The sequence below is a fragment of the Leptodactylus fuscus genome, chromosome 4, assembly GCF_031893055.1.
Source record: "Leptodactylus fuscus isolate aLepFus1 chromosome 4, aLepFus1.hap2, whole genome shotgun sequence".
Taxonomy (NCBI): Eukaryota; Metazoa; Chordata; class Amphibia; order Anura; family Leptodactylidae; genus Leptodactylus; species Leptodactylus fuscus.
The window spans coordinates 149,621,560-149,647,173 of record NC_134268.1 but is presented as its reverse complement, the minus strand read 5'-3'; the positions used below and the strand labels follow the sequence as shown (position 1 = coordinate 149,647,173).

Here is a 25,614-nt window from a genome sequence, read left to right as displayed (position 1 = left end):
AGGAGGAGGGTGGTGTTTCAGCCCTCCTCCCAGGAATGTTTTGTGGGGAGACAAGTCAGGAAAATTCTTGAAACAGGGGAGAGTTTTGCATCTTTGCCCTTGCTGCCTATGGACATCCCTTTGCCTCTAGCCACCATTTTCCCTGCTTTGCTTGCCTCCACATCCACACTGCTTTTGCCCCTAGACATCACCCCAGTCCATGCCTTAGCTTGTACCCCCAGTTTTTCCTGCTTAGCTTGCCTCCACATCCACACTGCTTTTGCCCCTAGACATCACCCCAGTCCATGCCTTAGCTTGTACCCCCAGTTTTTCCTGCTTAGCTTGCCTCCACATCCACACTGCTTTTGCCCCTAGACATCACCCCAGTCCATGCCTTAGCTTGTACCCCCAGTTTTTCCTGCTTAGCTTGCCTCCACATCCACACTGCTTTTGCCCCTAGACATCACCCCAGTCCATGCCTTAGCTTGTACCCCCAGTTTTTCCTGCTTAGCTTGCCTCCACATCCACACTGCTTTTGCCCCTAGACATCATCCCTATCCATGCCTCTGCCCCTAGCCATAACTCTGGAAACTCATGGTATGGTATTGTAGGGTTTCAGCGTGTGTGAATGACGGACAACAGCCTGTGTTTGGACAGATGTAGGCCTTGCTAGAGTGTTTTTAGGCTAGCAGCGACTCCTGTGCACTTGCAAAAGTGGGCGCACAAGCGCCGCATTTTCAACAGTAGCTTCGGTACATTTGGGTATGTTTTCAAAAAACTTTGCACCACTAGGTTAGACGTGGGCCAAACATGGAACGTGTTGGAGGCTGGCAAGCTCCAGAGCCGCTACCAGGTTCCAGCCATTATCACAGGCGTAAAAATGCCAGGCCCCAGGTGTAGCAGGGAAAAAAAAATGCCATCTCAGCCAGGATGGCATCCCTGACCTTGGAGGCACTGTGCTGTCTGTCCCCCAAGCTGATGAGCTTCAGCACCGCCTGCTGACGTCTCCCCACACCAGTGTTTTAGCGTTTGCCGCTAGTAGCTGTGGTGGAGGTTGCAGCGTCGTAGGGTTTCAGTCTACTCCTGCCATGAATTTTGGCCTGGGAGAGGAGATAGGGTACCTCAGTTTGCACCCCGGGACCAGACTCCACCACATTCACCCTGCCTGTCCTTAAAGATAAGCAGCATCCCTGACCACAGGCGCTTGTCCAAGTGTCGGTGGTCAAGTGGACCTTGCAGCAAAGCGCGGAACTAAGGGCCCACCTGATGTTGAGTGACACGTGCTGGTGCAAGGCGGGGACGCCACACCGGGAGAAGTTGTGACGGCTAGGGACGGCATAGTGAGGTGCCACAGTTGCCATCAGGTCCGGGAAGGCGGGAGTTTCAACAAGCCGGAACGCCAACCTCTCCTGGGCCAGCAGCTTAGCGATGTTGGCGTTCTAGGCTTGCGTGGGTGGGTGGTTAGCGGTGTATTTCTGCCGGCGCTCCAATGTCTGAGAGATGGTGGGTTGTTGTAAAGAAGCGCCTGATGGTGCCTTTGATGGTGCAGGAGAAGGAGATAAGACAGAAACAGGGGAGGATGAGGGAGAAGTCAACAAAGTGGCGGAGGCAGATGAAGTGATGTCCTGGCTCGTCCTCTGGAGTGCATCGCCAGCACTGTGAGCAGAGGCAGTGGCATGAACGGCGGGCGACGTTTGTCCTGCCGTTGCTGCCTGCCACTGATTCCATTGCTTGGATTCCAAATGACGGTGCATTGAAGTGGTGGACAGGTTGCTCTTCTCAGGGCCCCTACTCGATTTCGAGAGGCAAATTGTGTAGACGACACTATATCTGTCCTCGGCGCATTCCTTGAAAAAACTCTACACCTTCAAGAAACGTGCCCTCGATGGGGGAGTTTTTCTGGGCTGGGTACAAAAGGGAACATCTTCGGACATTCCGGGTCTGGCCTGGCTTCGGCAAAGCAGCTGACCTCTGCCTCTGGACATGTCTCTGCCTCTAGCTACCCTTTTTGGTGCTGCACCTGCCTCAACATCCACACTACTTTCCCAGCTTGACATCCGCCTTGTCCAGGTGGGGTCGGTGTCCTCGTCGTCCACCACCTCCTCTTCCAACTCCTGTCTCGCCTCCTCCTCCTGCACAATGCGCATGTCAACTGGCTGCCCTGACAGCAACTGCGTCTCATCGTCGTCGATGAGGGTGGGTTGCTGGTCATCCGCCACCAAATCGACCGGAGATGGAATGGAGGAGACTCTAGTGTTTGAGCATCTGGACACAGATACTCGTCTGTTAGGTCCGTGGAATCGCGAAATGGAGGGGTAGGTTACGGTACAGTCAAAGGAAGGGAGAACAGCTCTGGGGAGCAGGGACAGTTGGGGTTATTGTTCTGGGAAGATTGGGAATTTTGGGTGGAAGGAGGACAAGACTGTTGGGTAAGAGGAGGTAGAGGCTGACTGGCTGGTGGACAATGTGCTTTAAGCGTTATCCGACAGCCATTGCAAGACCTGTTCCTGGTTCTCGGGCCTACTAATCTTTGTACCATTCAGCCTAGTTAATGTGGAACTTTTGTGCAAAGCGCAGAACTTAGGGCCCGCCTGATGTTAAGGGACACATGCTGGTACAAGGCTCAACTCACCCTAAGTGCCAAAAACACTGCTGGTGCAAGGCTCTACTCATGCCAAGGGCCTCAATCTCTGCTGGTAGCTCAGCTTAAGGTCCTGTAACTTTGTTTGGAAGGGCTCATGTTAAGGGCTAGAAAAGTGAATTTTGGAAGGTCTTACCATATCACACACACACACACACACACACACACTCAAAATGACAGTTAAGGGTGAGGGCTTTTGGAATTCCCATTGCCTATTCCATTTGTGGTTGTCATGGGGAACGTGATTTAAAGGGGTGGTTGTTACTGTTTGTTGAGCTTAAATTGGGGTTTGTGTCCATCCATTTGGGGAGTAAAGAAGGTTTCCAGGTATTTTCCCACTTTGATAGAGGTTTTTTTGAATGTGGAAAGTGTGTAGTTGTTAGGCAGTGATGTTGGGGTAATAGAGGGTCTTTGGTGTGTTAGATGCCCCCAGACATGCTTCCCCTGCTGTCCCAGTGTCATTCCAGAGGTGTTGGCATCATTTCCTGGGGTGTCATAGTGGACTTGGTGACCCTCCAGACACGGATTTGGGTTTCCCCCTTAACGAGTATCTGTTCCCCATAGACTATAATGGGGTTCGAAACCCGTTCGAACACACGAACATTGAGTGGCTGTTCAAATCGAATTTCGAACCTCGAACATTTTAGTGTTCGCTCATCTCTAATGATTACTAAACCTAGTTCCCTGGATGTAGGCTCTGGAACTTGTCTGGCTTGTGTCCCAGAGTGCATGTGGCCATATGCAAGTGGTTTCTGAGGACTAGCCTACCTTGAGAGAATATAAAATATAAAGGTTTTTTGTTCCTGTAGTGTCTTGTAGGTTTCACAGTCAGAACTAAGCTAAGAGAGCTTCTTTTTTAGGTAACTCTCTGTAAACATGTTCCAAGAGAATGCTGGTTCAGGGCTCACATGACACCAGATCGTAGTGGGATGTGTATGAATGGCCTTGTCAGTGTCCTCGAGAATTACTGTAATCTTCTTGTGTCCTTCAGAGTCACTTCCATCAGACTCTGAGCCTCAACTATGATCCAGAATGGCTTATAGTCTGGTTGAAATGAATAATTTCCTCTGCAAACACCCAGTAGCTGAGAAATAAAATACATTGTGTAATTCACATTATATTTCCTATTAGTTTAAAGTATTTATAAAAAATCTACTGTCTTGCTTTTGTGAGTTGGAGCAGAGCAGCCACCATGAGTCTGCTCAGACTTCAAAAGAGGCTTGTCTTCAGAGAACTGCGCTGTGGCAAGAAAAAGCTATGGCTGGATCCAAATGAAACCAATGATATTGCCAATACCAACTCTGATCAAATCAGGAAGCTGGTTAAGGATGTTTTTTTTTTAACTGTAAACCAGTGACTGTTCACTCTTGAGTCCGTTGCCATAAAAACTCTCCAGAAAGTGTAGACATACTGTATGGGAACTGGTAAAGAAAGGGTATTTCCAATGCTTGTATGCCTTAATCGGTATCCTGGATGAGGAGGATAAGAATTCTTTGCTGCTTGCTCCGTCATTATCACGAGTACAAGAAGATCGTCAGGCATATGTACCACGGCCTGTACCCAAGGGTCAAGGGTAATGTGTTTAAGAACATGTACATGGAGCACATGTACAAACTGTAGGCAGACAGAGCTTTGCAAGAAGATCACAATACGAGGCAAGGAAGCAACGTGAGGAAAAACTTCAGGCCAACAAAGAAGAGATAATCAAGACACTCTCAAAGGAATAGGAGTCCAGCAAGAAATAAATTGTGTACCCCATAACGTGTATATTGAGTGTATATAGAGTGCTGCCCTGTGCAAAGCTCAATGAACTATCCTCAACCCTACAAAAAAATAAAAATAAATCTTCTGTCTTGAAATCCCCCAGCAACATATCCTGACCCTCATTTGCATGTTTCCACCCCCATGCAACGCAATTGGGATAATATTCTTGGGGTTGTACTCATCCTTCTTCTTCCTCCAAACATAGTGAGTGGAATTGATACAAAAAAGTCCTATTTTGGTCTCTTCTGACCATATGACCTTCTCACATGTCTCCTCTGGATCATCCAGATGGTTATTAGAAAATACAAATGGGTGTGGACATGTGATGATGTGAGCAGGGGGATCTTACATGCCCTGCATAATGGAGTAGTGTGTTACTAATGGTAATCATGGAGGCTGTGATCCCAGCTCTCTTCAGGTCATGCCGAGAAGGCATTTGATGGACTGTAGTAGTCTTTTATAAGTGACTTTCGGAGAGTGTATGGTTTTTGAGGGCCTTTCCTGGAATATTTGTATTCACATCCTTCAGCGGTAATCCACTTCTGTGGAGGTATTCCCCTTTGTCAACATTGTTGATACCTTCCCACATCATCTATATATGAAGAAGTGGGAAACTGTTACAGGCAGGGAACTACTTCTGTTCTTATGGTCCATCATATGGAACAGGGAAGTTAAAATTTGTTTTCTATTCTTTTCTTCATATTCCTGTTTTGTCTAATCCCCCATTTTTTTCTCCCTTTTTTACCTTTTTACTCTATTCCTGTATGCTTTCCAAGTTTCTATACGTGTTTTTGGATTGGCTATTTGTTTTATTGGTGGTACTGATCACCTTCATTCCTGCGTAACTGCTTGTTTTTGCTCATTTTCCTTTGTTAAAAGCCTATTAATAAAAATGTACAATAAAAATATTTCTTGGCTAAAATTTTAGTGACACAAATTAACAGGGTCGTATCTGATCAAGCTTTATATCAACCAGCCTTTTCACTAATCTTACTAGAGACCATACTAACATTAGAACCTGCACTCTTTTATTTATTGACTAAGCCAAGACATCTGACTCATTTGAGCAAAGGTATCTGTGGGAGATCTGTGTTATGTCTCATTCTGATATTGGACCAACATTCCAAAGGTGGGTTCAGCTCCTGTATAGCTCTCCATGGTGACTAGTGTCTACTAATGTGTATATCTCCGGATGCTTTCCATTGGTTAGAAGCACACGCCAGGCCTGTCCCCTATTCTGTTTGCCATTGCCATTGAATCTACTGCTATCAAGGTATGCTTCTCCTCATCCATCACTGGCTTCACACCATGATGACCACATAGCAATATTTATATGGACGAAACCCTCCCATTCCTTCAAGACACAGAACTCTTGTTGACTGTTGTCTTGTCCATATCTGATGCCTTTGCCACCCAGTCCTACTTTTGCATTAATATAAATTGGGATTACAGTGTGTTCTAGCCTAACAAGGGTTCCATAACAGCAAAATGGTGCCCCCGATCAGTATAAAGTATGTGACAGGAACTCCTGAGATGTCTCAGTGGCGAGTGACCATGGCATCTAAGGGCTTAAACACCTGCAATCATAGTTATCTTTCACAATGGGTGATCAAATAGACTCAACGAGAGAGTCGATGACATTTCTATACCATAAATACATGGCATGGTGCTCATACATGCTACTTGACACTTTACTTTTTGATAGGAGGTTTACAGTACATTCAAGGTTGCAGGTTGCTGACATACTCTGTATTATATCAAAACAAATTGTGATGTGAACAGACGTAATCTAGTCAGAGTTAGGCTGCCCTTGGATTTCATGCAAAAGATAAAGAATGTTTATAGCTCGTTGGAAAGTGATAGTAATGGTAATTGTGAGGAACCCGTTGATGGACCACACGTAACTTTACACATTGTTTTACCTTGTAGCTGCAGAACTGACTTGAGAAAAAAAAACAAAAAACTATGTTCTCTATAGTAGAATCAGACTGGGATATAGTATTTTAGACATTCCAGAAACACTGTTAGTGGCTGCAACTTACAGCTGTGGAGCAGAGGCACATGTTCTGGCAAACTCTGCTGTTAGCAGTGGTGTAACCACTGGGGTAACAGTGGTACCATCTGCCGCAGGGCCCAGGATACTAGGGGGCCTGTTGTTTGTTTTTTTTTTTAACCCCAGCATGTAACTGGCCCTATTTACTTACCAATGCTCACTCCTGCTCATGGCTGTCTGCGCTTTCCCTTCTGTGGACACACAGGCGGCTGTAATCAGGAGTGAGGATGGGTAAGTGAGGCTGTGGGCCTGTGAACCCCAAAAACTCTGTTATCATTATACTGATAGGAGGGCCAGGGGAAGTGAGGGAACATTAAAAACACTCTCCTGCACTCCGCAGGCTTCGGGCCTGTATGGTGACATTACAGACGTCACGTGGGTCAGGCTAGCATAATTATGCATTGCGACGCTGGCCTGGGTCAGGTGATGTCTGGTACAACATCAGAGATAAGTAACACCGCTTTTGTGTTTGGGTATCCAATCAATATACTCTGGGGTCTGAAAAGTCCCCAGTGAATAACAAATGTTCAAGGGTGGTCCACAATGGGTTATATTACTGTGTGTAGGGGCCACTATGGAGCATAATACTGTGGGCAGGGGCCACTATGGGGCATAACAGCGTGTGCAGGGGGCACTATGGGGCATAATACTGTGTGCAGGGGCCACTATGGGGCATAACAGTGTATGCATGGGCCAATATGGGTGCATGAATACGATTTGTGCAGGTGGGGTTGGGAGCTGGGGGGTACCAATGCCAAATGTTTGCCTTGGGGGCCCCGCCATTCCTAATTATGCCACCAGCTATTAGCATTAATTAAACAGATTGATCCACAATATTTCCAATAGTCATTTAAATGGGGGATTATTTAGGCAAAATAAAATTAAACTGTATATAGGAATAACTTTTACTCACTAAGGTTAAGTTCATATCTGCAGTGCGCTTTGAGGGTTTTCTGTTCTATCATATGAGCAGAAAGAAGTAATGGAAGCTGTAGATGTGCACCAATGAAGCTCTGTAAATACCATCTACTATAATAAATTTCAGTTAAGATTTTCCTCAATGAAAAATTTTTGCTTGCTGGACTTTTTGCCTTAGCCTTTGCCTTAACTTTAATGGAATCTGCATCAAAGAGCTTCTGCCTTCCATCACAGCATTCTCTCACTGATAATGGGCTATAGATTAAGGGTATAATTTATCGTTGATTTATTAATTAGCACTAGAGATGAGTGAACCGTGAAATATTCAAGATATTCGATATTCGTTTCGAATAGTCCCTCAATATTCGACTATTCGAACAAATATTGAACCCCATTATAGTCTATGGGGAAAAATGCTTCGTTTCAGGGGATCCCACCATTCGACTCAGGAGAGTCACCAAGTCCAAGACCAAGAATGCAACTGGAACAGCGGGGGAAGCATGTCTGGGGGCATCTAACATGCCCAAGTACCTGTATTACGCCACTATCTCGTCGGGATCCCTGTCAGCTTGCGATATGCAGGAGCTGACTTTTTCCCATAGGAATGCATTGACCAGTGTTGATCTCTGGTGTAGCAAAGCTGTGCGCTCAACACTGCTACATCTGAGATCGGACCAGAATGGAGATTGCTGTGGACCGATCTTAGACTCCGCCTCCTCCGGCAGAACCAGCGTTGATTGGCCGAATGCTGTACTCTGTATGGCATTCGGCCAATCAACGCTGGTCAATGTATTCTTATGGGAAAAAGTCAGCTCCCGCATATCGCAAGCTGACAGGGATCCCGACAAGATAGAGCCCCAAAGAGCTGGGTGAGTAACATTCCCACCTAAATAAAGGTAATCCCCAGCTAACCCTGCCTGTACATCTGTCCCTGTCTCACAATCACATAGTTCACAGTCTCATATGACCCGGAAATTAAATCCACTATTTGTATAAATTGGAGGTCACCTGATTGAGCCAGCCCATTACTTTTTATGATTTTTTTTTTTCGATGCCTCCATTGTCGTTCCTGTCCCACCTTCCCTGTGCAGTTATTGGTGCAAAAAAAGCACCAGGGAAGGTGGGAGGGGAATCGAATTTTTAGTGCGTTTGCCTTGTGGTATTTACCTGATATTCGATCGAATGCCGTTCGCTTATCTCTAATTAGCACCTAATTCCTTCATGTGATTGGGATCTTAAAACTATATGATTATAAATTAATGTTTTTAATGATAATAAATGTTTTCCAAAAAGAGTTTCCCAAACAGATGTGAAAAGAAACCTAAAAAAAAGCAGATTGATAGAATGTTCTGTAGGCATAATAACATTGTATTATTAATAATGTTATTATTAGAGATGAGCGAACACTAAAATGTTCGAGGTTCGAAATTCGATTCGAACAGCCGCTCACTGTTCGAGTGTTCGAATGGGTTTCGAACCCCATTATAGTCTATGGGGAACATATACTCGTTAAGGGGGAAACCCAAATTCGTGTCTGGAGGGTCACCAAGTCCACTATGACACCCCAGGAAATGATACCAACACCCTGGAATGACACTGGGACAGCAGGGGAAGCATGTCTGGGGGCATAAAAGTCACTTTATTTCATGGAAATCCCTGTCAGTTTGCGATTTTCGCAAGCTAACTTTTCCCCATAGAAATGCATTGGCCAGTGCTGATTGGCCAGAGTACGGAACTCGACCAATCAGCGCTGGCTCTGCTGGAGGAGGCGGAGTCTAAGATCGCTCCACACCAGTCTCCATTCAGGTCCGACCTTAGACTCCGCCTCCTCCGGCAGAGCCAGCGCTGATTGGCCGAAGGCTGGCCAATGCATTCCTATGCGAATGCAGAGACTTAGCAGTGCTGAGTCAGTTTTGCTCAACTACACATCTGATGCACACTCGGCACTGCTACATCAGATGTAGCAATCTGATGTAGCAGAGCCGAGGGTGCACTAGAACCCCTGTGCAAACTCAGTTCACGCTAATAGAATGCATTGGCCAGCGCTGATTGGCCAATGCATTCTATTAGCCCGATGAAGTAGAGCTGAATGTGTGTGCTAAGCACACACATTCAGCTCTACTTCATCGGGCTAATAGAATGCATTGGCCAGCGCTGATTGGCCAGAGTACGGAACTCGACCAATCAGCGCTGGCTCTGCTGGAGGAGGCGGAGTCTAAGATCGCTCCACACCAGTCTCCATTCAGGTCCGACCTTAGACTCCGCCTCCTCCAGCAGAGCCAGCGCTGATTGGCCGAATTCCGTACTCTGGCCAATCAGCACTGGCTAATGCATTGTATTGGCGTGATGAAGCAGTGCTGAATGTGTGTGCTTAGCACACACATTCAGCTCTACTTCATCGGGCTAATAGAATGCATTGGCCAATCAGCGCTGGCCAATGCATTCTATTAGCTTGATGAAGCAGAGTGTGCACAAGGGTTCAAGCGCACCCTCGGCTCTGATGTAGCAGAGCCGAGGGTGCACAAGGGTTCAAGCGCACCCTCGGCTCTGATGTAGCAGAGCCGAGGCTGCACAAGGGTTCAAGTGCACCCTCGGCTCTGCTACATCAGAGCCGAGGGTGTGCTTGAACCCTTGTGCAGCCTCGGCTCTGCTACATCAGAGCCGAGGGTGCGCTTGAACCCTTGTGCACACTCTGCTTCATCAAGCTAATAGAATGCATTGGCCAGCACTGATTGGCCAATGCATTCTATTAGCCCGATGAAGTAGAGCTGAATGTGTGTGCTAAGCACACACATTCAGCACTGCTTCATCACGCCAATACAATGCATTAGCCAGTGCTGATTGGCCAGAGTACGGAATTCGGCCAATCAGCGCTGGCTCTGCTGGAGGAGGCGGAGTCTAAGGTCGGACCTGAATGGAGACTGGTGTGGAGCGATCTTAGACTCCGCCTCCTCCAGCAGAGCCAGCGCTGATTGGTCGAGTTCCGTACTCTGGCCAATCAGCGCTGGCCAATGCATCCCTATGGGAAAAAGTTTATCTCACAAAAATCACAATTACACACCCGATAGAGCCCCAAAAAGTTATTTTTAATAACATTCCCCCCTAAATAAAGGTTATCCCTAGCTATCCCTGCCTGTACAGCTATCCCTGTCTCATAGTCACAAAGTTCACATTCTCATATGACCCGGATTTGAAATCCACTATTCGTCTAAAATGGAGGTCACCTGATTTCGGCAGCCAATGACTTTTTCCAATTTTTTTCAATGCCCCCAGTGTCGTAGTTCCTGTTCCACCTCCCCTGCACTGTTATTGGTGCAAAAAAGGCGCCAGGGAAGGTGGGAGGGGAATCGAATTTTGGCGCACTTTACCACGCGGTGTTCGATTCGATTCGAACATAGCAAACACCCTGTTATCCGATCGAACATGTGTTCGATAGAACACTGTTCGCTCATCTCTAGTTATTATGCCTACAGAACATTCTGTCAATCTGCTTTTTTTAGTTTTCTTTTCACATCTGTATGGGAAACTCTTTATGGAAAACATTTGAATCCTTTGTCTTAGATTCTGCCACATTTAACTAGAAAATGATATTGCTATTTGACAGACCTACTTTTTCCATCACAGTAACAGAGAACCTACGGAAACAGACCCTTATAATAAGTCAGATAAGTTTGGTGCATCAGTCGTATACATTCAATGATTTGGGCAGACTATTTTGGCTTCTGTATGAGCAGAAGCCATAACAGTAGTGTGAACACAGCCCACAGAGATTACTGTTTGTATGAATTATTTTCTATTCTTCAACTTTACTTAAGTATAATACAAAATATACTGAAGGCAGACCAAAGAATTTGTAGCAAAAGTATTGAAGAAAATATTGGATTTAAAACATGCTGCCTTGAATATTCCAAAGTTACTGTTTACCAGGTATTGTAGATTTTTTCCATTATGAACAGGCTGGGGAACTGGAAATGAGCATGTTGATTTAAAAAAATCAATACATGTCTAAATTAGATTTGGGACATTGACACTGATGGACTTGAATTGCAAAAGTCATTTTAGGATCTTGACCCACAACCGGATTGTGGAAGATTGGAATATCAAAGTCCTTTGTACAGCCTTTCACTTAATTGATAAGAACACTGCATTGTATATATGGGCCAAAGATAATATTAAGCAAACACTCTATATAAATAAAGCCTATGCTGTGCACACAATAAAGCAGAGTTTCCCAATGTTATTACTTATAAAACATACAAAATGATTCTGATTTTGCTGAATGTAAACACCAAAGAGCTTTCTTTTAAAGTTTTGTGCTGTGCTGCAACTTTGGAAACCTGCGGCTGCGTCTGAACATCTGTATGTAAATGCTTAGCACTAGAGCCGTAATGTAGTCACTATAGATGAGCGAGTACTGTTCGGATCAGCCGATCCGAACAGCACGCTCGCATAGAAATGAATGGACGTAGCCAGCACGCGGGGGGTTAAGCGGCCGGCCGCCGTCAAAGCGGAAGTACCAGGTGCATCCATTCATTTCTATGGAGCGTGCTGTTCAGATCGGCTGATCTGAACAGTACTCGCTCATCTCTAGTAGTCACATAATGTACTGGGCACAAAGGGAAAGATTTAATAATCCAAATACATGGGACAGTTTAAACATCGACTAGATATTCTAACACTGCGAGAAAAAAATGTGGCGGAAAAGCATCATTTTTTTTCCACAGTGTTTTTCACAGAAAGTCTGCAAAGTTTTTCCTTGGGCCTGGTTCTGCGATCGGTACTCCGTTTGGGGAGTCTGCTTGTGAACGGAATACTAAACGTATTAATAAGCGGTGAGCAATGAAACCACATGGACCAGACTCCATAAACTATAATGGGGTCCATGTTTTTTCCACGCGGTGTCCGCACAAATCACGCAGAGAGAAAAGTGCTGCTTGTAGTACTTTTCTCTCCGTATGATTCGTGTGGACATCGAGCTAAAACACACGGACCCCATTATAGTCTAAGGGGTCCGTGTGCTTTCTTAGCGAACTGCTTTTAAATGCGTTCAGTGTTCCGTTCAGGAGTCCCCAAGTGGACTCCCCAAACTGAATACCGAACACAGATGTGAACCGGGCCTTAGATAGAAAATGCCAGAGTTTCCGTAGGTATAATTGATATGCTGCCTATTTTGGAATCACAGCATTTCCGCTGCAGATTTTTTTCTGCAATGTGTTAGGATTAGCCTGAATCCAGCCCAATTAGCAGGTAATGCAGCTATTTTTTTGCTGCAGATTTTCCGCCACTCTCAAAATGCTGCATTCTTTCAACATGGGGCCCTGGCGTTAGAATTATTTTTTTTTTATTCACACGCACTACTCATTTATTAAAACTTGATTATAACTAAAGGTTAATGCATTCCGGCCAATGTCCACATGCAGCAGAAGGTTTTCAGAATCGTAGCTCTTTAATGGAAATAATCCATTAATAAATATGCATATCATCTTGTCTATTGTGACAAGTACATAAACAGTGTAACAATAGCCAGCAAGTTGATCCTGATGTCAAACTAGAAGTCTCAGCATGCCTTCATATATTAACAGCAAATTGGGACTTTGCTTGTTCACAATAGCATGGCTGCAGACTGCTTTATTTCTTTACTTATTTAGCACCATCGTATTCCGCAGCGCTTTACAGACATTGTCAACACTGTCCCATATAGGACTCACAATCTAAATTCCTTATAAGTGTGTCTTTGAAGTCTCTATTTGTGTATACTACACTTTATACAAGCTCAGCTACCTGATATATGGTAGAATTTAGTGCATACCAGCAAATAATCTCAAGAAAATACCTGATAAATGAAATTATTCAGACTTGGATATTATCTGCAAAGCAACAAAGAAATAAGGAATATGTGTAACACGTTCCTGTGTGATTCGAAAGCCGAATGTTTACAAGCTGTTATTTCCCCAGATATGCATTGGACAAGGACTGCAGCATCCTCCTGTGGTCAAGTGAGAAAAATGTAATATGGTCAAATTAACTACAAATTTTTCTATCTAATCAAATCTACGACAAAGTTATTCCTATTCCTAACTATATAGGAGAATGATGAAGATATTGTGTTTGCAAAAATTATAGCCCAAAAATACAAAACCTGAATTGTTGCCTAAATTAAATAAACATTCATGAATTCCTCTTATTATACACTTGCTTTGTACACATATTTTTTCACATTTTTTTAAAACTAGAAGTCCACAGTAATATCTCTAAACTGCCACAAGTGACATTTAGTCCCATAGGATAGAGGTTAAGTGTCAACTCAGTGGAGGATCAACATTTAGGACCCCCAGTAATGAGGAGAATGGGGACCTGAAAGTTACCCTGAATGCTCTGTTTAAATGGAGTGCTGGTGCACATGCATACTCAGTGCTCCATTCACTTCCATAGGGCTGCAGAGATGGTAGTGTCCTAAGAGCAACTAGTTTCTTATTATTTTCTGGACTTCTCTAAGGGTATGTTCACACAAAGGTTTTTTCAGGTTGATAAAATCTGCTTCAGGAATTAGGAAATGTTTTTTTACACTTTTTTTTACGTGAAGCATTCTTTGCTACAGTTTTTGTTGTGTTTTTCACATAGTTTTGTCATTTTTTATGCACTTTTGTTAATCCAGCATAAAGTATGGACCTGGAAACTTCACTTTAAAAATGCTAGCATTGTGGGGAGTTTTTTTTTTTAGCTCCATTTGACTTCAATGGGTTTTTCAAGGTAGAATCCTCCTGAAGATAGTTCATGTCACTTGTTTTCCTCTAGTTGAAAAAATCAGCTACTAACTCCCATTGAAATGAATGGGAGGTGTTTTTTGGAGGCTGATTTTGAGGCGGATTCAGTGTCAAAATCAGCGCCAAAAAACTCTGTGTGCACTGACCCTAAGGGAGCCTTCACACGGAGTAAACGCTCAGCTCATTCTGAACGTAAACTCGTTCAGAGTGAGCGGCATTAAAACAGATCCCATTGATTTCTATGGGTGCCGGCATACGCGTGCTCCCCATTGAAATCAATGGGAGGCTTTTTTACCTATTGCTTTCAATGTGATACGCGTGTATGTCGGCACCCATAGCATAGGCTCCCTAACTCTGAACTCTTTCATATAGAAGTGCTACTCCATTTTCTTATTTACTCATTTCAGTATCTTTTCCTTTTCCAAATATTGTGTTGCTTTTATGTTTATGTGAAAGAATGGTCTGTTTTGTATGCCTAGGTTCACACCTGCACCTTATCTATGTTCGGGGGTTTCTGTCCCTGAATCTGCTTAAAAAGGTGGAATGAAAAGTCCTGCAAGCAGACGTTTTCTTTCTGCATTTTTCTGATCAGAAACCGAGCAGAAACCCGGCGGACTCCATCATAGTCTAAGGGTTCTGCGGGTTTCCGCTGACAACCAAAGTGAACCCCTTGAACAGAAACCTGAACGCAGGTGTGAACTTAGCGTAAGTCTCAAAATGTCCATGAGTAGATGGAAGTAACTCATTTATAACAGCTTCTAACATTACATTGAAACTGGCTAAATAAATGCTCCACAGAAACCAATACTACTGGTATTTATTAGGGAGTCAAAATAAGGTTGGCTCTAGGGTTGTGTGACCTGTGTGGTCGGGGATAAAACTTCTACTAAAATTACGTAGGGCTTGTTCACATCTCCGCCCAGGGTCTCCGCTTTCAGGTTTTTGTTTCCTGCCTGAAACTGGGCAGGAGACGAAAACCTGTAGGCATTTTTCAAATCCATTCAAATGAATGGGTTTGAAAAGTGTCCGGCCATGAGCGGCAGTGAGCATTTTGAGCTCTGTGCGGCGAAACCGTTTTTTTTTTTTTAAACGGACACAAAGTCGGACATTCTAGACTTTGTGTCCGGTTTCGCCACGGAGAGCCCAAAACGCTCCCCGGCGCTCATGGTCGGACACGGTCTGACAGGTTTGCATCTTCTGCAGGCAGAAGATGGAAACCTCTGAATGGAGACTGGACGCTGGTGTGAATCCAGCGTCAATGGGGTGCCACTAGACCTCATGACTTAATGAGCTTCATTCCCAGGTCCCTATATTAAGGACATTAAGGCAACTTTGAGGCAATGCTATCCATACTCCTTACAGTATTTACACAGTATAACTGATATTTGAGTATTACCTGGTATAGTACTGTATAAAGGCAGGTAGGGGAAATCAATAGATGGTTCTGTATTGAGCACCAACCAATCTACTGAAAAGTCCTTGTCAGAATGACACTGTATTATATACATGTGATTTAAGTAATTACAATAGAAAACTCTTCTGCATACAGGATTCTCCCTTTGTATGGCAAGGCTTCTACCTGTAGTATCGCTTGGACATGTTTTGATGTGTCTGTTCTACAATTTATGAAATGTCACAATTCTATAAAACTGATCAGGTTATATTTATACACAGCATGTATAAATAGTAACAAGTGCTGATGAATATCTGTAGACTATGTGATTATGTATGTTGGGATACAGAACCATGATGCCAGTGTCATTCGATTTGATACTAAAATGGAGATAAGCTGTTGTCCTTCTTAAGGGCAACAACCAGACTTTTTAAGTAACTATATGTATAGATATTTACATATGTAAAGACTCCCAACCTACTATGTGCCATTTCCAATATAATATACACTGCCTGGCCAAAAAAAAAGTCACGAGTGTTAATATTTAGTTGGGCCACTATGATCACGAATAACAGCACACATCCGTCTCGGCATGGAGTCTATAATGTTCTATAGTGTAGACTCAGGGATTTTGATCCAATTCTCGAGTATCAGGGAGTCCAGGTTACGCAGATTCGTTGGGGGTGGTGAGTGTCAGCGCAGATTCCTTTCCAGCACATTCCAGTGTTTCGTGTGCTTCCCGTCGCACCCGGATACGACCATCACTCTGGAACAATGTGAAACATGATTCATCTGACCACATGACCTTTCTCCACTGCTCTAGAATCCAATCCTTGTGGTCTCTTGCAAATGACAGGCGCCGACGTCTGTTGGTCTCTGTCACCAATGGCTTTCGTGTGGCGACACAACTGTTGAGACCCATTTGTTTGAGTTCTCGTCGCATTGTTCACTCCGAAATGTGTCGCTCCGTCGAGTTGAACATCTGTGTGAGCTGAAAGGTGGTTTTCCGGCGGTTATTCTTCACCAGTTGCTTTAGGGACCTATGACTTCGAGTTTCGAGTATAGTCTTACGCCCACACTTTCCACGGTTGGAGGGGGGTTCTCCACCATCTCGCCATGCTCGTATGATATTCTGAACAGTTCTCTGTCTGATACCAGTTACTTCGGCTATCTCCTTGGTCGATTTGTTGGCCTGATGCAATCCAATGATTTGAAGGCACTAACATCTCTTCCTCTGGTAGCTCTTCTGTTGGTAGACATCGCTTCACACCTTTAATTATGATCTGCACTTGACAGGCTACAGCTCAATTATATATATTCAAGAATATATGCAAATTCCTGTCATGAACAGTTCATAATTATATCAGGGGTGGAACGGTACCTTGTTGCACAAGGTGACTTTTTTTTTGGCCAGGCAGTGTAAGACTAGTGTCTATTTCTTTGGCAGAAGGGTTTTTGGCATCTCAAGCTCCGGGGCCCGGGTATGATTTATCTCTCTGCTTCCTTTATATCTATAACCAGGATGCAGAACAAATATAATACAAATACAATATAATACAAATATATTCTTATCTACAATTGACTAGTGAAATTACAGCTACAATACAATTCTTAGAAATTAGCAGAAAGTAACTATAAATATATAAAAGAAACACAGCCCCAAAGGTTAGAAAATCACAATTCTCTTCACATGAATTCTGACCCAGCAATGAATCACTGAATGACGTACCCCTGCTTTAAAATGTTTTCCTGAAAGGATATCTATTAATTTTTTTATGGATCAAGAGTATACCTATAAATGGAAGCCAGTTATCCTTAGACAGGCTAAGGCATTGTACACACAGTTAAGATGACATCATCATGGTATGAGAACTATGCAGTGATTTTAGAATGCTATAAAGATGTCCCTCCCTTTAGGGTTTTCTCCCCCCAGGACATAACAACAAAAGAATAGATAAAAGCAAAGTCACTAGTGGTTAGACACTTCATATTAATTCTGAGGTTATGACTGGGATCTTAAAAAAACACAGTAATGTAATCTCTTAAGTGAAAGTACAGTTGTAAGAAAAAGGCAGAACAAACTATTATGAAAGTACTAATAGATTAAATATACTTTACTTTCTTAAAGGGGCTCTAGCATTGGGAAAAGTCATTTTTAACTTAACATATCCTTGCATAGCCTTTAGAAAGGCTATTCCACACATACCTTTTGTATGTAAATCACCTCAGTAGTTTTTGAATGAGACCGTTTTTATTCATATGCTAATTAGCCTCCAGCGAGCACAGGAAGTTCTCAGTGAGCACTCCTTTCTCTCTGCTGTGTGCTGTGTGTGAGAGCAGGGAGATGAGTCATCTGCAGTAGTAGCCTGTGCTGTACACATAGCAGACAGTTTTCACTGAGACTTCCGGGTGCATGCTGGAGGCTAAACAAGCAAAATAAAATACAGCCTTAACAATAAGGTACTAACAAGTGGTGAACCTAGCCTCTCTGCTGCCTGGGGCGGACGATCAAAAGACGCCCCCCAGACTTAATCATCTTTTGATCGTCCACCTCAGCCAGTGGGTGGGGGGAAGGATGCTACTGGTAACATTATAGTGAATACAATGCAGTAATATTTTGTGCAGTAAAAGTTACAGGATACGTCTTCCCACATTTCCTGTCTCTTCCCTTTGTACCGCCATGACCATTTCTTCCAGCTGTGACTTGACTCTATAAAGTTTGCAACATGGACATCTTTGACTCTTCACTTCTCCACGCACAAAACACCTATATATTCAGGGCCGGCGTCAGCGCACGGCATAGTCGGGCAAGTGCCGGGGCCCACAGAGCCTCTGGGGGCCCCCTGGCACTTGCCCGCCCCAGCACTTGTCTGTCCCGATTTCAGCGGACGGACGCCGATGAGCTGAATACATAGGTGATTAAAGCATAGATGACGTCATCACACGCAAGCCGGGCCGCAGCTTTAAAGCAGGAGCTGAGCTCACAGCTCCTGCTTTAATCGCCTATGGGCGTCCCCAATGCTGCCAGAGAACTCTCCAGCGACACCTCCATCTTCTTCTAGAATGAGGTCTTCACCATGTCTAAAAAATGTGTTTAAAAGATAGGATCTCTTTAAAGTTAATTTTCTTGGCAGTGAGATTGTACACAAAATACACTTGTATATCCCCTACAATGTTATATAAATGGTTTAGAAGTGATTTTGGTGATTTTGACTCCTCTTATCTATTGTTCTATGTCACAGATAAATAGCAGCTAACATGAGAATGTACCACTCAATAAATAGTGGAATAATATGAAGAAAAAAGAGAAACTCTACTAGTAAAAAGCATTTCTCTACACAAATCATGTCTACTCCAAAAGTGTACTTGGTGACGTCCATTGCAAATTACTTGGTATAAAGTAATCCAAAAAGACCAGAGGAAATACAGTAGAATTTGTTTATACTTGCAGAGAGCTACATAATCTATGGTGATGACTGAAGGCATAGACAATGAATAATAAACAGGAAAAACTAGAAACATGAGAGTGCCTTAAAGGAGTATTGTACTGGAAGAGAAAAGTGAAAATCAGACTTTTTTTATATACACTTTGTTATATTTCTCACTCTTTTGATCTTGTGCGGTCGAATTTAACCATGGTAACTGCAAACTGTAACTGCAAATAATAATTTTATTTGCAAATAATAATTATAATTGCAAATGTGAGTGAAAAATCAGCCAAGCACCAAAAATTGTGACTATTTCATTTTTTATGCCCTTTCCTGACTCAAAAGTTTTCATATATTTCCCCCCACTGGTTGCTAATAGTCTTCTGATGTGTCTGCTTTAGTAAATAATTGCATTTCTTATATTGTAACATATTGTTCCTCTGTTACTCCTCCTAGAAATGTATCAATAAATTCTCAACTGGATGATACCAGTTGGTAGGTGGGGAGGTGTTAGTTGGAGGTGACAATGAGCTGCTAATAACCATATTCCTGAGATTTGGTGGCTGTCTATACCACAGGAGAGGGAGGTCTGGAAATATGGATTTTAGACGGTCGTCTTTTTGCAATAGTTATATTATAACATGTAGTTTGCGTATGATTCCTCTCAGCATCTCCAGGTGTGGGTTGTATGTGATGGCACCCAATTTTTTTACTGTTTGTTACTGACTTTTAATAAATCTGATCTTGGTATTCTGGTGGCCCTGGCTATTTGGTTTTCAACTGTTCTTGGATGATAACCCTGCCTCAAGAATGTATTTTTGAGGTCACCCAGGTGTTTGTCCATATCTACAGGGTCTGAGCATATGCGATGGTATCTGATAGCCTGGCTGTAGACAATGGAGTTCTTTATGTGTTTGGGATGAAAACTATCCCATCCTAGGTAGGTTGGGTGGTCAATTGCCTTCCGATACAGCAATGTCTCAACTTTGTTGCTCCGTAACTTGATGACTGTGTCCAGGAAGTTTATTTCCATAAAGGAGTAGTTGAGCATCAGGTTGATGGTGGGATGGAACTGATTGAAATGTTCATGGAAGGTTTTCAGCTGTTGCTCAGACCCAGTTCAAAGGATATCATCAATGAAGTGATAGTAGGCCAGAGGCTTAGTGGTGCAGGTGGATAAGAAGTCACTCTCAAGCTTGGCCATGAAAAGATTAACGTACTGTGACGCCATTTTGCTCCCCATTCCTGTGTCGGTCTGTTGTAAATATACGCAGTCACCAAAGGAAAAGTCATTTATGGGTGAGGATGAAATTTGTGAGTTTCACCACAGCTTCTGCATTCATACCTTGCTTTTCCATGAAGACCTGGCAGGCATTTACATGGTAGCCAGGATGGTTCCCTCTGGAAGGGAACCTATGATAGATAGTTTATTCAATAGGTCTGTGGTATCCTGAAGGTAACTGGCTGTATCCTTCACTAAGGGTTTAAGAATACCCTTCACCCATCCAGAAATTTGTTCAGTGAAGGTGCCCACAAACGAAATAATCTGGATGCCCAGGTTTGTGCAATTTTGGAAGCATATAAAAAGTCCCTGTCCTTGGACTTGCTGGTATGAGGCCAGATAGGCCAGAGATGATCTTTTTTAGTTCTCTGGAGTATTCCTCTGTTGGGTCTGAATCCAATTTGGAGTAATAGTGCGTATCAGTCAGATGTCTATGTGCTTAGCTTGCAATCTGTCATCATTTTTGTTAGCCATTAAAAAGGTATCAACTATTGAAGACTCTTTCTTTATATTTCATATCCACTGGCTAATACGGTACAAAGATGTATTTTTTCTTATATGGACAATTAGGAAAAAATGTTTCCTAATGTGGCATTATACTGTGTATGAGGGGTGACTAACGAGGTATTGTACTGTACAGGAAGCACTAATGTGACATTGTACTATGCAGGGGGCAACTAACATGGCATTATAAGGTGTGGGGGATACTAACATGGCAGTACACTGTGTGCAGGGGAACTAAGGAGCTTTATAGTGTGTATGGGAGCACTAAAGAGCTTTATACTGTCTGTGCGGCCCTAAGAACTTTATACTGTGTTTGGAGGCACAAAAAGCAGTATTATGTGCTCCAGAGTGGTCACCAAACAGTACTACATGTTCCATAGTGGCCCCCAAACAGTATTGCATGCTCCAGACTGGCCCCCAAACAGTATTACGTTTACCACAGTGGCCACCAAACAGTAAAAGGTGCTCCACTGTGGCCCCACACAGTATTATATGCTCACAGTGGCCCCCACACAGAATTATATGCTCACAGTGGCCCCCACACAGTATTATATGCTATCCAGTGGCCCTTACACAGTATTATAGGCTAACAGTGGCCCTGACACAGTATTACGTGCTCACCAGTGGCCCCCACACAGTATTATGTGCTTACAGTGCCCACCCCCACCACAGCCTGAACCCCCTATTCCCTCCTCTTGCTCAGCCCAGGACAGGTGAGTATAAGTATTTTTTTTTTATTTTATATACCTTCCCTGAGCTGGCATTTAATGGAAAGGGGCCCAGTCAAGCCCATTTCCTTTATCAATATGTATAGCAGTTGGGGAACAAGGCTTTCCCTGACCACTATAATCCAGAACCACGGCCATTTCTAGTTGGCCGTGGGCCCCATACCCATCCAGGCCTGGTTGCGGTCGTACTCCCCACCACTGATGAGAGGAAACTAGCAACACTCAGACTTACATAAGCTGCATGATGATTTCAGCAGCTCTCCTCCCCTATGCTAGACTGAGCAGCTGGGACCAGGACTGGGTTGGGAGTAGCTTACCACTTAACTACACTGCTCAATCAGTAACTATAATTTGATGGAAGAGGAGAAGGAGGCCCACTGACAACTCTAGCCCTTCTGACATTTGTCAGGTTTGCAAGATGGCCAGTCCAGCCCTGAGCTTGCACAAAACCATGTTCTGATTTACAAAAGCAGCTTAAATTGTGATACACGTATCAGTTCATATCCAGCCTCAAGGATGGGAAGATATACATGCATATGTATGAGAGTAACATAACAAAGGCAACGTGACAACAGTCCCGCGGTCCCAAGTGCCACCTGTTACCATTGAATCTGATACAAGTGCGCTGTTGTCTCTATGGTTAAAGTAATCAGGTCCACAACCCGAAATGTGCCCTATATTTCCCCATCGGGCCCTAAAGCAAACTTTTGACTGGGCCCACTTTACGCCTACATTTTGTAATGTCTAGAGATGAGCGAACAGTGTTCTATCGAACACATGTTCGATCGGATATCAGGGTGTTCGCAATGTTCGAATCGAATCGAACACCACGTGGTAAAGTGCGCCAAAATTCGATTCCCCTCCCACCTTCCCTGGCGCCTTTTTTGCACCAATAACAGCGCAGGGGAGGTGGGACAGGAACTACGACACTGGGGGCATTGAAAAAAATTGGAAAAAGTCATTGGCTGCCGAAATCAGGTGACCTCCATTTTAGACGAATAGTGGATTTCAAATCCGGGTCATATGAGAATGTGAACTTTGTGACTATGAGACAGGGATAGCTGTACAGGCAGGGATAGCAAGGGATAACCTTTATTTAGGGGGGAATGTTATTAAAAATAACTTTTTGGGGCTCTATCGGGTGTGTAATTGTGATTTTTGTGAGATAAACTTTTTCCCATAGGGATGCATTGGCCAGCGCTGATTGGCCGAATTCCGTACTCTGGCCAATCAGTGCTGGCCAATGCATTCTATTAGCTTGATGAAGCAGAGTGTGCACAAGGGTTCAAGCGCACCCTCGGCTCTGATGTAGCAGAGCCGAGGCTGCACAAGGGTTCAAGCGCACCCTCGGCTCTGATGTAGGAGAGCCGAGGGTGCACTTGAACCCTTGTGCACCCTCAGCTCTGCTACATCAGAGCCGAGGGTGCGCTTGAACCCTTGTGCACACTCTGCTTCATCAAGCTAATAGAATGCATTGGCCAGCGCTGATTGGCCAATGTATTCTATTAGCCTGATGAAGTAGAGCTGAATGTGTGTGCTAAGCACACACATTCAGCTCTACTTCATCGGGCTAATAGAATGCATTGGCCAGCGCTGATTGGCCAGAGTACGGAACTCGACCAATCAGCGCTGGCTCTGCTGGAGGAGGCGGAGTCTAAGATCGCTCCACACCAGTCTCCATTCAGGTCCGACCTTAGACTCCGCCTCCTCCGGCAGAGCCAGCGCTGATTGGCCGAAGGCTGGCCAATGCATTCCTATGCGAATGCAGAGACTTAGCAGTGCTGAGTCAGTTTTGCTCAACTACACATCTGATGCACACTCGGCACTGCTACATCAGATGTAGCAATCTGATGTAGCAGAGCCGAGGGTGCACTAGAACCCCTGTGCAAACTCAGTTCACGCTAATAGAATGCATTGGCCAGCGCTGATTGGCCAATGCATTCTATTAGCCCGATGAAGTAGAGCTGAATGTGTGTGCTAAGCACACACATTCAGCACTGCTTCATCAAGCCAATACAATGCATTAGCCAGTGCTGATTGGCCAGAGTACGGAATTCGGCCAATCAGCGCTGGCTCTGCTGGAGGAGGCGGAGTCTAAGGTCGGACCTGAATGGAGACTGGTGTGGAGCGATCTTAGACTCCGCCTCCTCCAGCAGAGCCAGCGCTGATTGGTCGAGTTCCGTACTCTGGCCAATCAGCGCTGGTCAATGCATTCTATTAGCCCGATGAAGTAGAGCTGAATGTGTGTGCTTAGCACACACATTCAGCTCTACTTCATCAGGCTAATAGAATACATTGGCCAATCAACGCTGGCCAATGCATTCTATTAGCTTGATGAAGCAGAGTGTGCACAAGGGTTCAAGCGCACCCTCGGCTCTGATGTAGCAGAGCCGAGGCTGCACAAGGGTTCAAGTGCACCCTCGGCTCTCCTACATCAGAGCCGAGGGTGCGCTTGAACCCTTGTGCAGCCTCGGCTCTGCTACATCAGAGCCGAGGGTGCGCTTGAACCCTTGTGCACACTCTGCTTCATCAAGCTAATAGAATGCATTGGCCAGCACTGATTGGCCAGAGTACGGAATTCGGCCAATCAGCGCTGGCCAATGCATTCTATTAGCCCGATGAAGTAGAGCTGAATGTGTGTGCTAAGCACACACATTCAGCACTGCTTCATCACGCCAATACAATGCATTAGCCAGTGCTGATTGGCCAGAGTACGGAATTCGGCCAATCAGCGCTGGCTCTGCTGGAGGAGGCGGAGTCTAAGGTCGGACCTGAATGGAGACTGGTGTGGAGCGATCTTAGACTCCGCCTCCTCCAGCAGAGCCAGCGCTGATTGGCCGAATTCCGTACTCTGGCCAATCAGCACTGGCTAATGCATTGTATTGGCTTGATGAAGCAGTGCTGAATGTGTGTGCTTAGCACACACATTCAGCTCTACTTCATCGGGCTAATAGAATGCATTGGCCAATCAGCGCTGGCCAATGCATTCTATTAGCGTGAACTGAGTTTGCACAGGGGTTCTAGTGCACCCTCGGCTCTGCTACATCAGATTGCTACATCTGATGTAGCAGTGCCGAGTGTGCATCAGATGTGTAGTTGAGCAAAACTGACTCAGCACTGCTAAGTCTGCATTCGCATAGGAATGCATTGGCCAGCCTTCGGCCAATCAGCGCTGGCTCTGCCGGAGGAGGCGGAGTCTAAGGTCGGACCTGAATGGAGACTGGTGTGGAGCGACCTTAGACTCCGCCTCCTCCAGCAGAGCCAGCGCTGATTGGCCGAATTCCGTACTCTGGCCAATCAGCACTGGCTAATGCATTGTATTGGCTTGATGAAGCAGTGCTGAATGTGTGTGCTTAGCACACACATTCAGCTCTACTTCATCGGGCTAATAGAATGCATTGGCCAATCAGCGCTGGCCAATGCATTCTATTAGCGTGAACTGAGTTTGCACAGGGGTTCTAGTGCACCCTCGGCTCTGCTACATCAGATTGCTACATCTGATGTAGCAGTGCCGAGTGTGCATCAGATGTGTAGTTGAGCAAAACTGACTCAGCACTGCTAAGTCTGCATTCGCATAGGAATGCATTGGCCAGCCTTCGGCCAATCAGCGCTGGCTCTGCCGGAGGAGGCGGAGTCTAAGGTCGGACCTGAATGGAGACTGGTGTGGAGCTATCTTAGACTCCGCCTCCTCCAGCAGAGCCAGCGCTGATTGGTCGAGTTCCGTACTCTGGCCAATCAGCACTGGCCAATGCATTTCTATGGGGAAAAGTTAGCTTGCGAAAATCGCAAACTGACAGGGATTTCCATGAAATAAAGTGACTTTTATGCCCCCAGACATGCTTCCCCTGCTGTCCCAGTGTCATTCCAGGGTGTTGGTATCATTTCCTGGGGTGTCATAGTGGACTTGGTGACCCTCCAGACACGAATTTGGGTTTCCCCCTTAACGAGTTTATGTTCCCCATAGACTATAATGGGGTTCGAAACCCATTCGAACACTCGAACAGTGAGCGGCTGTTCGAATCGAATTTCGAACCTCGAACATTTTAGTGTTCGCTCATCTCTAGTAATGTCCCCTTTACAGGCCGCCACATAGTAAAATGCCCCCTTATGCCACATGGTATAGGGCCCTCTTTACTATCCCCTACATGGTATAATGTCCT

The 25,614-nt window shown here is 44.7% G+C and overlaps 1 pseudogene; it reads left to right on the top strand.

Moving 5' to 3' along the window:
• Positions 1–3,812: 3,812 nt before the first annotated feature.
• Positions 3,813–4,376, top strand: LOC142201379 (large ribosomal subunit protein eL19-like; annotated as a pseudogene).
• The last annotated feature ends 21,238 nt before the right edge of the window (positions 4,377–25,614 follow it).